General features: G+C 36.8%; 1 long non-coding RNA gene and 1 pseudogene across 1 annotated transcript in view; both read left to right on the top strand.

Annotated features, from left to right (window-relative positions):
• The window catches only part of LOC101572075, a 16,115-nt pseudogene extending 9,924 nt beyond the window's left edge, over window positions 1-6,191 (top strand).
• A 333-nt stretch (window positions 6,192-6,524) lies between these two features.
• LOC111815183 overlaps window positions 6,525-10,000 on the top strand; it is a 7,548-nt gene continuing 4,072 nt past the window's right edge. The window contains exon 1 of the long non-coding RNA XR_002819941.1: window positions 6,525-6,608. This is a non-coding gene — a long non-coding RNA (uncharacterized LOC111815183). The remainder of the gene's footprint in view (window positions 6,609-10,000) is intronic.

Below are 10,000 nucleotides of genomic sequence, written 5' to 3'. Positions count from 1 at the left end.
ACACACTTCTCAGAGGATGAAATTAAAGAAGTGAATAAATATATGAAAAAATGCTCCACATCACTAGCCATCCATGAAATCCAAGTTAAAACAACATTGAGATATCATATCACCCCAGAAAGAATGGCCATCATAAAAAAATCAACCTACAACAAATGTTGGAGAGGCTGTGGGGAAAAAGGAACCGTTCTCCACTGCTGGTGGGAATGTAGACTAGTGCAACCATTTTGGAAATTAATGTGGAGACTCCTTATAAAAGTTGGACTGGAAATCCCATTTAAACCAGCTAGTCCTCTATTGGGAATTTTCCTATAGGATCTGAAAATATTATATCATATGGATGTATGAGTGCCTATGTTTATAGCAGCACAATTTGTGATATCCAAATCTTGGAAACAAGAAATTGTCCATCACCTGAGGAATGGTTGAGAAAGATGTGGTATTTTTACACAATGGAGTATAGCTCAGCTATAAAGAATGATAAACTCGAAGCCTTTATATTGAAATGGATGCCACTTGAACATATACTCATAAGTGAAATAAACCAGACCCATATGTGTAAACATCATATGGTTTTCCTAGTATAAGAACTCCAAAGAAGAAATACAAATAGAAAAGTATAGTACAAGTAAAAGGAAAGCAGGAACTCGAGGACTAACTAATTAAGAGAAGGAAAGGAGAAGAGCTAGGAAACATGACAGTGACAAGCCATACATTTATATGTAGAAGATGGGCAAGGCAATGATCCTGAGAATCTTCAGAAGATATTTGAATCTAGCAGTTAATTGGAAAGATTCTCACCCTGATTAACTATATATACTGATACCTGTGAACTAAGCAACTGCAATGAAGATGGTAATCTGTCATAGTTGGTTCATGCTTGGAGTGCCTATCATTCTGATCTTCTGAATACAGGCTGCTTGTCATGACATGCCAGTTGCTGCTGTGCTGTCTCTTGTGTAGATGATCGTTCAAAAAGAGGGGGGTGGTGAATGAAGGTAAGAGACAGGAAAAGGAATGTTGCAGGATTGTCCTGCTTCAAGGTTGTATACGGTGAGATTTTTGTACTTATGTGTAAACATAAGAAGTATATAATTCTTTATGCCTATTTTTAAAATATATTCTAATTTTTAAATGTTGTTTATCATATTCTGTAGGGACTTAAAGTTCAACATATCAATACTTGATGAAAAATACCTGTTCCATATTATGCCTAAGATGTTTGATGTTCAGACAGATAGTGAGGTTAAGCTTAACAGGCTAGGTTGTATGGTAATAACATTAAGCTTGTCTTCTGGAGGGTTAACAAACTAAGTTTGCAGACCAAAATTAGAGAAAAAGGAGGGCTGCACGGAACACCAACATTTTGGCCCTAGCCTTCCAAGATCAATTAAGACTCAGGATATATGAGAACTTGTACTGTAGCATCATGTAACTCGGCATTGTCCCAAATTTTCTGATCAAGGAGATTATGGGGGCCAAAGAGGAAAGTGATCATTTATGTAAAGTGTGTCTAAGGAGAGTCACATGGAGAGAAAATATTCTCTCAAGCTTTCACAGAGAGCACATTGCCCAAGCAATGGCCGTGACTCATCCACATGGCTGACACTGACAAAGGTTCTACAATCTGAGCTACAGGATCTCAGGATAAATCCTGAGGGGATTTCACTGACCTTATCAGACCCAAAAGCTACAACTCTTTTTGCATAGGTCCTGCTTTACCTTAGTCTTAACCATCCAGCAGAAAAGTATAAAAATGAAGTATAAGAATTAAAGCCATGCTGTTATGGTGAGCTGTAAGGGACTCAGGTCAAAAATTTCTGACATTGCCAGTGAAGCAGAAGACCCCGTACTATTTTATGGACTACTGGACTCTTGTAGAATATTTTGCAGAGTTAACACACCTATCATATTCAAATAATGGAACTAAACAAAAAAAGGGTATACAGATGAATGTCCATTTTGTATCTGTGTATTCAAAATGGTTAGGATAGATAGATAGTTACATTCTCTTAATGAATAGAGGGATTTGTTCTAATAGTGTTTGTAAATAGGATATCATGTCCGCATCTTGTACAGCAATTAACCACTAGGAAGAATGTATGCAATGTGTTAATTATTGAAACTATCCTGCCAATTTGGTTTGAAACTCTCTCCTTGCTATTTTTTTCTCAATAAAATTATAGAAAAAATGATAAGCCAATATATGTCAGCTACAAACACCCATGTAAATGGTATCAATTCACCAACTTAAAAAAGAAGACTGGCACAGTGGACCAAGAAATAAAATCCAACATCATGTTGCATACAAGAAACACATTTAAATCAAAAGAAAATTCATAGGCTGAAAGTCAGAAGATGGAACATAATGTTCTATGCACCAGGAGCTCAGAAAAAAAGCAGGTGTAGCAATTCTGATTTCTGACAATGTCAAATTCAGACCAAAAATAATCAAACTAGATAAAGAATGTCATTACTTACTTAGGGGAAAAGTAAAAGAGGAAAAGATAGCAATCATAAATATATATGTACCCAATGTAGGAGCACCTAACTATTCCTATATAAGGCAAATTTTAACAGAAATGAAAAATTAATGAATAACACAGTCCTCATGGGGAACCTTAACCCCCTATTGTCTCAAGGAGATAGATCAATATGACAAAAAGTAGCAAAGAGTTAGGAGGGCTAAAGCAAACATCTGAACTAATGAGCTTAGCAGACCTTTACAGAATGTTCCACCCAACATCTAAATGGACATTTTTTTTTCAGCAGCATATGGGACATTCTCTAAAATAGAGCTCTTACTAGTCCATAGAACAAGCTTAAGTAAATGCAAGAGAATTGAAATTATCCGATGCGTATTATCTGACCATGGTCCAATAATGGAAATTAATGACAAAAAGAAGCCACAATACCCCCATAAACACATGGAAATTAATTAAAACCCACTTGAATAACCATTGGGTCTAAGGTAAAATTAAAGAAAAAATTAAACAATATCTGCAATCCAATGAAAATTCAAACCAAATTTACCAGAATTTATGCGATGTAATGAAAACTATTCTCAGAGGGTAATTTATAGCAGTGAACTCACACATTAGGAAAACAGAACAGGAGCAAATAAATACCCTAATACTGCACTTCAGGCTTTTAGAAAAAAAAAAAAAAAAGAGCAAGTGAAGCTCAAAGCCCAGAAAAGGGAGGAAATTATAAAGATCAGAGCAAAAAATAATGCAACTGAGGCACAGAAAGCAATACAAAGAATTAATGAATCAAAGAGTTGGTTCTTTGAAAGATTAAATGAAATTGATAAACCCCTAATAAACCTCATCAAAAAAAAAAGGACAGCCTTCTACCCCACTTTCCCTGAACACTGTCAGGGAGATTCAGCAGCCCTAACCCCTAACCCTGATCCAAAGCCTTCCCACAAGAGTTTGCTGAGTCCTGCTGCCCCTGCCTGCCCTGAAGACTGCCCAAGAGACCTGGTAGGATACCCCTTAACCTCCATCCTTCCTGCTGGAGTTGCTAATACTGGCCACCATTCCTCACCCTGAAGACTGTCAAGGAGACTCAGTAGTCATAGCCCTGCCCTCAGCCTTCCCTCTGGAATTTATGGAGGTGGATTCTGTTCCTTGTACTGAAAACTACCAGGGAGTCCTGACTTGCACAGCAACCTGCAGGAGCCTTATGAAGCACTACCCTGTGCTAACCCAGCATCAAGAGAGTCTTGCACATCTTTGGCCTATACACATCATCATCAGATCTTTCTTGAACTGTGGCTTGACCGCCTCTCCTTATGAGGTAAAAACCACACAGCAGGAGCTCTGGTGAGCCTCCTCTTCCCTCCCACACTTTGGAGTGCCACCCACCTACCATCACTGCAAAAAATGACAAAAAGAAGGAATAAAAGACAATCCCAGGCCTCGAGGGCACACAAACCAAGTCCAAGAGACAAGGTCATAGAAGCATATGGAAGTCAGACACTTGAAATATCTGAAAGAATAGCAACTAAAGTAAAGGAATCAACTCCATCAGTCTATGAAGGAAATCAGATCAGAAATAACCTCTCAGGTAAAAAAGGAAATGACAATAATCATGAAAGAACTGAGCACTTTACTGGCAAGTGTAAGAGCCTGAGTTCAATCCCTGGTTCTGCAAAAAAAAAAAAAAAAAAGACACAGAATTGCTTGATATATCTAAAGAAGACACAGATAGAAAAATAGAAGGGAGTAGGGAAATGATGGAAACACAGGAAAGAACCAGAATACATGAAACAGATTCAAACTGATATTCAATATGTTAAGAATTCAATAGAGGGGCTGGGGAGATAGCTCAGTAGAATAAATGCTTGCCTGGCAAGTGCTAGGGCCTAATTTCAATCCTTGGTTCTGCAAAAAAAAAAAAAAAAAAGAAGAAGAAAGAAAGAAAGAAAGAAAGAAAGAAAGAAAGAAAGAAAGAAAGAAAGAAAGAGAAAAGAAAAAAAATTCAACCGAAAGCTGCCAAAACTGTTTGAATGAAACAGAAGACAGAATTTCAGACCTTGAAGATAGCATTGCAGCAAAAGAAATATTTCAGTACAACAACTGCAAGATGATGCAAAGAAAAAATAATATAAGACTGATAGGTATAAATAAAAGATCTGGAGATAATATACAAGACATAGAAAGAATGTTCACAGAAGTAGTAGCAGAATATTTCCCAAGAATGGAGAAAAAAATCTGATACACAGTAACTGAAGCATATAGAACTCCAGTTAGTCACATTCAAAATAAATCAAGATCCCAGAAATTGAATAAAAGAACATAATATTAAAAACTGTTATAGAAAAGAAACAGATCACCTATAATGGAAAAATCCATCAGAATTATGACAGATTTCTCAACACAGAACATCAAATCAAGAAGGGCTTGGAGTGAGATATTTGAAGTCCTGAAAGAAAAGAATTTTCAACCTGGATTGATGTATTCTGCAAAACTACCCATCAAATTTAATGGAGAGATTAGATACTTTCATGACCCAGAACACCTAAAGAAACATGACAACCAAACCAACCATACAGAGTACTGACAGACATTTTAGAGAGTGACAATGGCAACCACAATTTCAACAACAGCGGAAGAAAATAACCAAGTACAGCAATCAATTAAACAATGGGGAGAAGTAGGGATCCCACAGAAGGAAAACAATATGACAAAAATAAGCCAATATATATCAGTTATCAATATAAATGTAAATGGTCTCAATTCACCCATCAAAAGAAGTAGACTGGGTGGCCCTGCCTGCCCAACCAGCTGCACACACTCTCCATCAGTAGATCCATTAGGAGGCAGCAGTGGAGGTCACTGCTGGGAGGTGATCCAGGGCAGCATGGCAGCCTCCTTGTGGTTCCAGGGAACTGCCTCCAGCCTCTGCTACTGGAGTGACCAGCCAGTAGCTGCCAACTTAGCAGCAGGTAGTGTCTTTCCCAGCAGATGTATCTGAAAGGCTGAAAGAATTATTACAACGCTGCCCACCAGTATCAATGCAGTAGAAGCTTACTCTGGAACAAATGGAATTCTAAAAAAAGTGAAGAAAGGCTCATTATTAATAGATTTCAGTACCATTGATCTTGCAGTTTTGAAAGAACTGACCAAAGAAGTTACAAAAATGGGAGTAGTTTTCTTGGATGCCCCTGTCTCTGGTGGTGTAGGAGCTGCTCAATCTGGGAACCTTACATTTGTGCTAGGAGGAGTCAAAGCTGAATTTGCTGCTGCCAAAGAGTTGCTGAGGTGTACGGGCTCTAACATAGTATATTGTGGAGCTGTTGGGACTGGGCAGGCTGCTAAGATCTGCAACAACATGTTGTTAGCTATTAGTATGATTGGAACTGCTGAAGCTATGAATCTTGGAATCAGGTTAGGGCTTGACTCAAAACTAATGGCTAGCATCCTAAATATGAGTTCAGGATATGTTGGGCAAGTCACATTTATAATCCTGTACCAGGGGTGATGGATGGTGTGCCCTCAGCTAATAACTATCAGGGTGGATTTGGAACAACACTCATAGCAAAGGACCTGGGATTGGCACAGGACTCTGTCACCAGCATGAAGAGCCCAATCCTTCTGGGCAGTCTGGCCCATCAGATCTTCAGGGTGACGTGTGCAAAGGGCTACTCTAAGAAAGACTTCTCAGCTGTGTTCCAGTTTCTGTGAGAGGAGAACTTCTGAGTGTGCCCAAGGCACAACACTGTTGGAACAAACTCTCCCCTGGAGCTTCCTTCTAGCCGACTTCACAAGTAAATCGGTTTAATCAAGGTCATCTCTCTGCATTTGATTGTCTGTGTTACAGTAATCCCTAGGATTTCCCACCCATTTTTAACTGTTTATTCTTTTTTGTCTGTTAGGCACACATCTGAAAAAAAATTTTTTTCTGCAGGTCATTGAGGGGTTTTGCTAACTAAACTGACCTTTTTAAAAAGTGTGATCCCTGAGAATCTTCAAATAAATTATTCCATACTTCAATCAGGATGTTATTCATTCCACTTCACAAATAAAACCAAATATTTTGTTAACAAGATGAAATCCATCCTAAAGGAAAGAAGCCAGTGAAAGGAGAATTCAAGAAAAGAAGTCTAATGAATTATTACCTATAACCCTTGGGGTGCTTTAATCAAATGGTGGTATTCTTGCATTTCTGAGGTTACTGGCTTATTTTTCAGGAAATTGATAAAGTAAGAGAACTTGTTCCTGCATGGTTTATAATTTGGAGTCTGTTACACTACCTTAATGAATCCCTCTTGTTATAATTTCCAGTACTCAAAAAAGTGTTTCTATATTTTTTGCCTCCTTGTACATTCTCACTACATATTTTTTTACTTCAAAAGAATGACATTAGAAGACTGTTCCAGATCCAATGGTGATATTTGCTTTAGATAATTATAACTTTATTCTAAGTATAAACACATTATTTTGAATTAAAAGAAATTTTTATGCTAATAATTTTTTTAAAAAAAAAAGTAGACTGGCAGAGTGGATCAAGAAACAAAATCCTGCATATGAAAAACACACTTAACTCAAAAAAAATTTAATAGACTGAATGTCAAAGGAAGGAAAACAATACTCCATATGACAGGAACACTGAAAAATGCAGGGATAGCTATTCTAGTTTCTGACAATGTCAACTTCAAACCAAATGTGATTAAAAGGTCAGTACATATTTGTTAGTAGAAAACTGCAAGAGGAAGTGATAACAATTATAAATACATATGCACCCAATGTAGGAGAACCCAACTATCTAAGACAAAATTGAACAAACATCAAAAATCTAATGAGCAATACCATAATTGCATTGGGGGACTCTAACATCCCATTGACACAAAGAGATAGATCAAAACCATGCAAAAAATTAATGAAGAAATAATAGAACTAAACTGAAGAAATGGACTTAGTAGACCTTTATAGACTGTTCCACCCAATAGCATCAGAATGCACATTTTTCTCAGCTGCACAAGGGATGTTCTGCAAAATAGATCATGTGCTAGTACATAGAACATGCTTAAGTAGATGCAAAGGAATTGAAATTATCTCATGAATATTATCTGAACATAGTGCAATGAAACTGGAAAATATTGACGAAAGAAACAGCAATTGTAATATAACAGAACAGTACGTATTTCTATACAGTTAGAGAAAAAAGAAAAGTAATAATAAAAATAAGGCACCAATTATGAACAGATAATAGTTATATAATAAAACAGTTTCTCTAGTTTGTAATTTACTACAGTTTGGGGACATCAAAATAGATGATAGCAAGGAAATGAAATTTCATTATAGATTAGCTCATTCATAAATTTCAGGTAATGAATGATGACTAAAAAGCCATAGGAAGGAAACATACTATCTACCTTCCTTCAGAATTGGTTGGCAGGCTTGCTCTTACTGTATCTTTATATGTTTCTTTAGCTTTTGTCGCTAAAATACCTCTCCAGGAAGCCTATCCAGTATCTACCAAGGCAAGGAACTACAGATAAACTTGATGGAGAAGATGGGATTGATGCAGACATATGGATCGATTTACACTATACAGAATGCTTTCTTTGATAAGCTTTTATTGGTATAAATGTATTAAAATATGAAAAAGGAAGATTAGCCTGATGTCTTTATCAGGAAAACTACTTTTTTATGTATTTAGTGCAGGGTCAATAGGGTCTCCCTATGCAGTTTGGACTCGTGGTGATTTTCCTGTTTTCAGCCTCCCAACTGCTAGGATTACAGGCATGCGCCACCGCTCCCATTCTCAATTGGTGTCTCAGCATGTGCCCAGGGGTGGACCGGCACAGCACACTGGGGATCAAACCAGGTGCTTTAGTCCTCTGAGCTATCTGGCCAGCCATCAAAAGACACATTTAAATCCAACTGACAAATTTGGAGTGTTTTGTTCAATTTGTGTCATATACATAATGACATACAGAGACATATAAAGTGATATATAAAGATCCTGAATAGAAGATTTATTTTCTTTCCTTTGACCACAAAAGCAAAAGCAGTAATTTTGGACAATGTCACACATAGATTAAAGGGAATCATAATAACAGTAAAGATTATTCATATAAACCCAATAAAACTATGTACTTGCTGCAAAACACAAATGTGAACCTCTTCCAAGAGTGGGATATCATTAAAGGCAATAGTTTTCTTTTTTGTTTTTTTTTGTTTGTTTGTTTGTTTTAACAAAATTCACATTTTATTTAGATTGAAATAAACTATACAAAATTTTCTTCACCAAAAATAACAGCAATATTTTCTGTATTATTTCTAGATAAACCACAAAACTTTCATTTTGTAGGTTTTCCAGATTTTGTTTATAAATCAAGATGAGGCAGTAGATAGAGTCGTGGAAAAAGACGGAAGAAAACAGACAATTCAGTTGCCTGTATGATGGCCTCTGATTCCATATGGACCATGAAGCAGAAGTGTTTGACATTTACCTGCTAAGAAGCTTAAGAAGATGTAGGCTCCACAAAGGAATGTAAACAGCAACAACCAGATGTGGAGTACAGTGGCAAGCTTTTCCATTCAAACTGTAACCTCTTCTTTTAGGTTCATTTCATAAAAACAAAATCTACACTGAAATCTGGTGAGGTCACAAACTTTTCTCTAGTAATTCCCTTAGCTGTCCATTACAGATTTTTAATAACACACTTATAACTACTAATCACAGGTCAGTGATGGGGTTCACCATAACATTTTATAAAATGCACTTCTCCCACACCACCTCAAAATTCATTTTTTCAAAAACTGACAATTCAATATCTGACAAGGGATCCACAGTGACAGTTAAGTGTGCTGTCTAAAATAACTTAAAACAATTTCAGAGTGCCACCAGCAGAGGTCATGCCAAGTGAAGCATGGCACTCCCAATGCTGTCTTCTGGAAAACAGATCTCAGAAGCATGAGAGCAGCCACTTAAATATGGATTATCAAATGGCTAATATATTAAATGACAGGCATAATGTCTACCATGTTTAGTGATTAGGCAGCCTACACACTCCTTACGGCTTTTCTTACAAATAGCAAATACATGAGAAAGTCTATTTTAAAAGTCTCTTAGGTGTTTTCAACAGTTTCTGAATTAACTGTAGGAAGCTCTGATTTAGTTGTATATAGTTTGATATATGTATCCACCATTAAATCCAGATCATGTTTTATATCAAAATTTATGTTAAGCAAAGCCAAGTTACTGGACCTTTGGTCTGTCAGAGTATTTCTCAAATATGCTTTGAGACGCTTTCGTCCATTTTCATAGCGTTCATTCTCAACTTTCATCACAGGAAGAATACACAGGACTTTCAGCAAGGCATACACATTAGGAAAAAACTTGATGTCAGGCAAGTGGAGGGCTTCATAAATAGTAGATGGAAGCTCTATGTCTTTCCCTCTGTGTTTCCATTTGATTCTCCAGCAATGAAGCTCAGCTGAGAGCGTGTCAGGATTGGGTAAGTCACTTCTGTACATGTCAGCAT

Source organism: Octodon degus, unplaced genomic scaffold, assembly GCF_000260255.1.
Source record: "Octodon degus isolate 3935 unplaced genomic scaffold, OctDeg1.0 scaffold00012, whole genome shotgun sequence".
In the NCBI taxonomy this organism is placed as follows: domain Eukaryota; kingdom Metazoa; phylum Chordata; class Mammalia; order Rodentia; family Octodontidae; genus Octodon; species Octodon degus.
The sequence above is the reverse complement of the archived record's forward strand: the minus strand, read 5'-3'. Positions and strand labels throughout refer to the sequence as shown.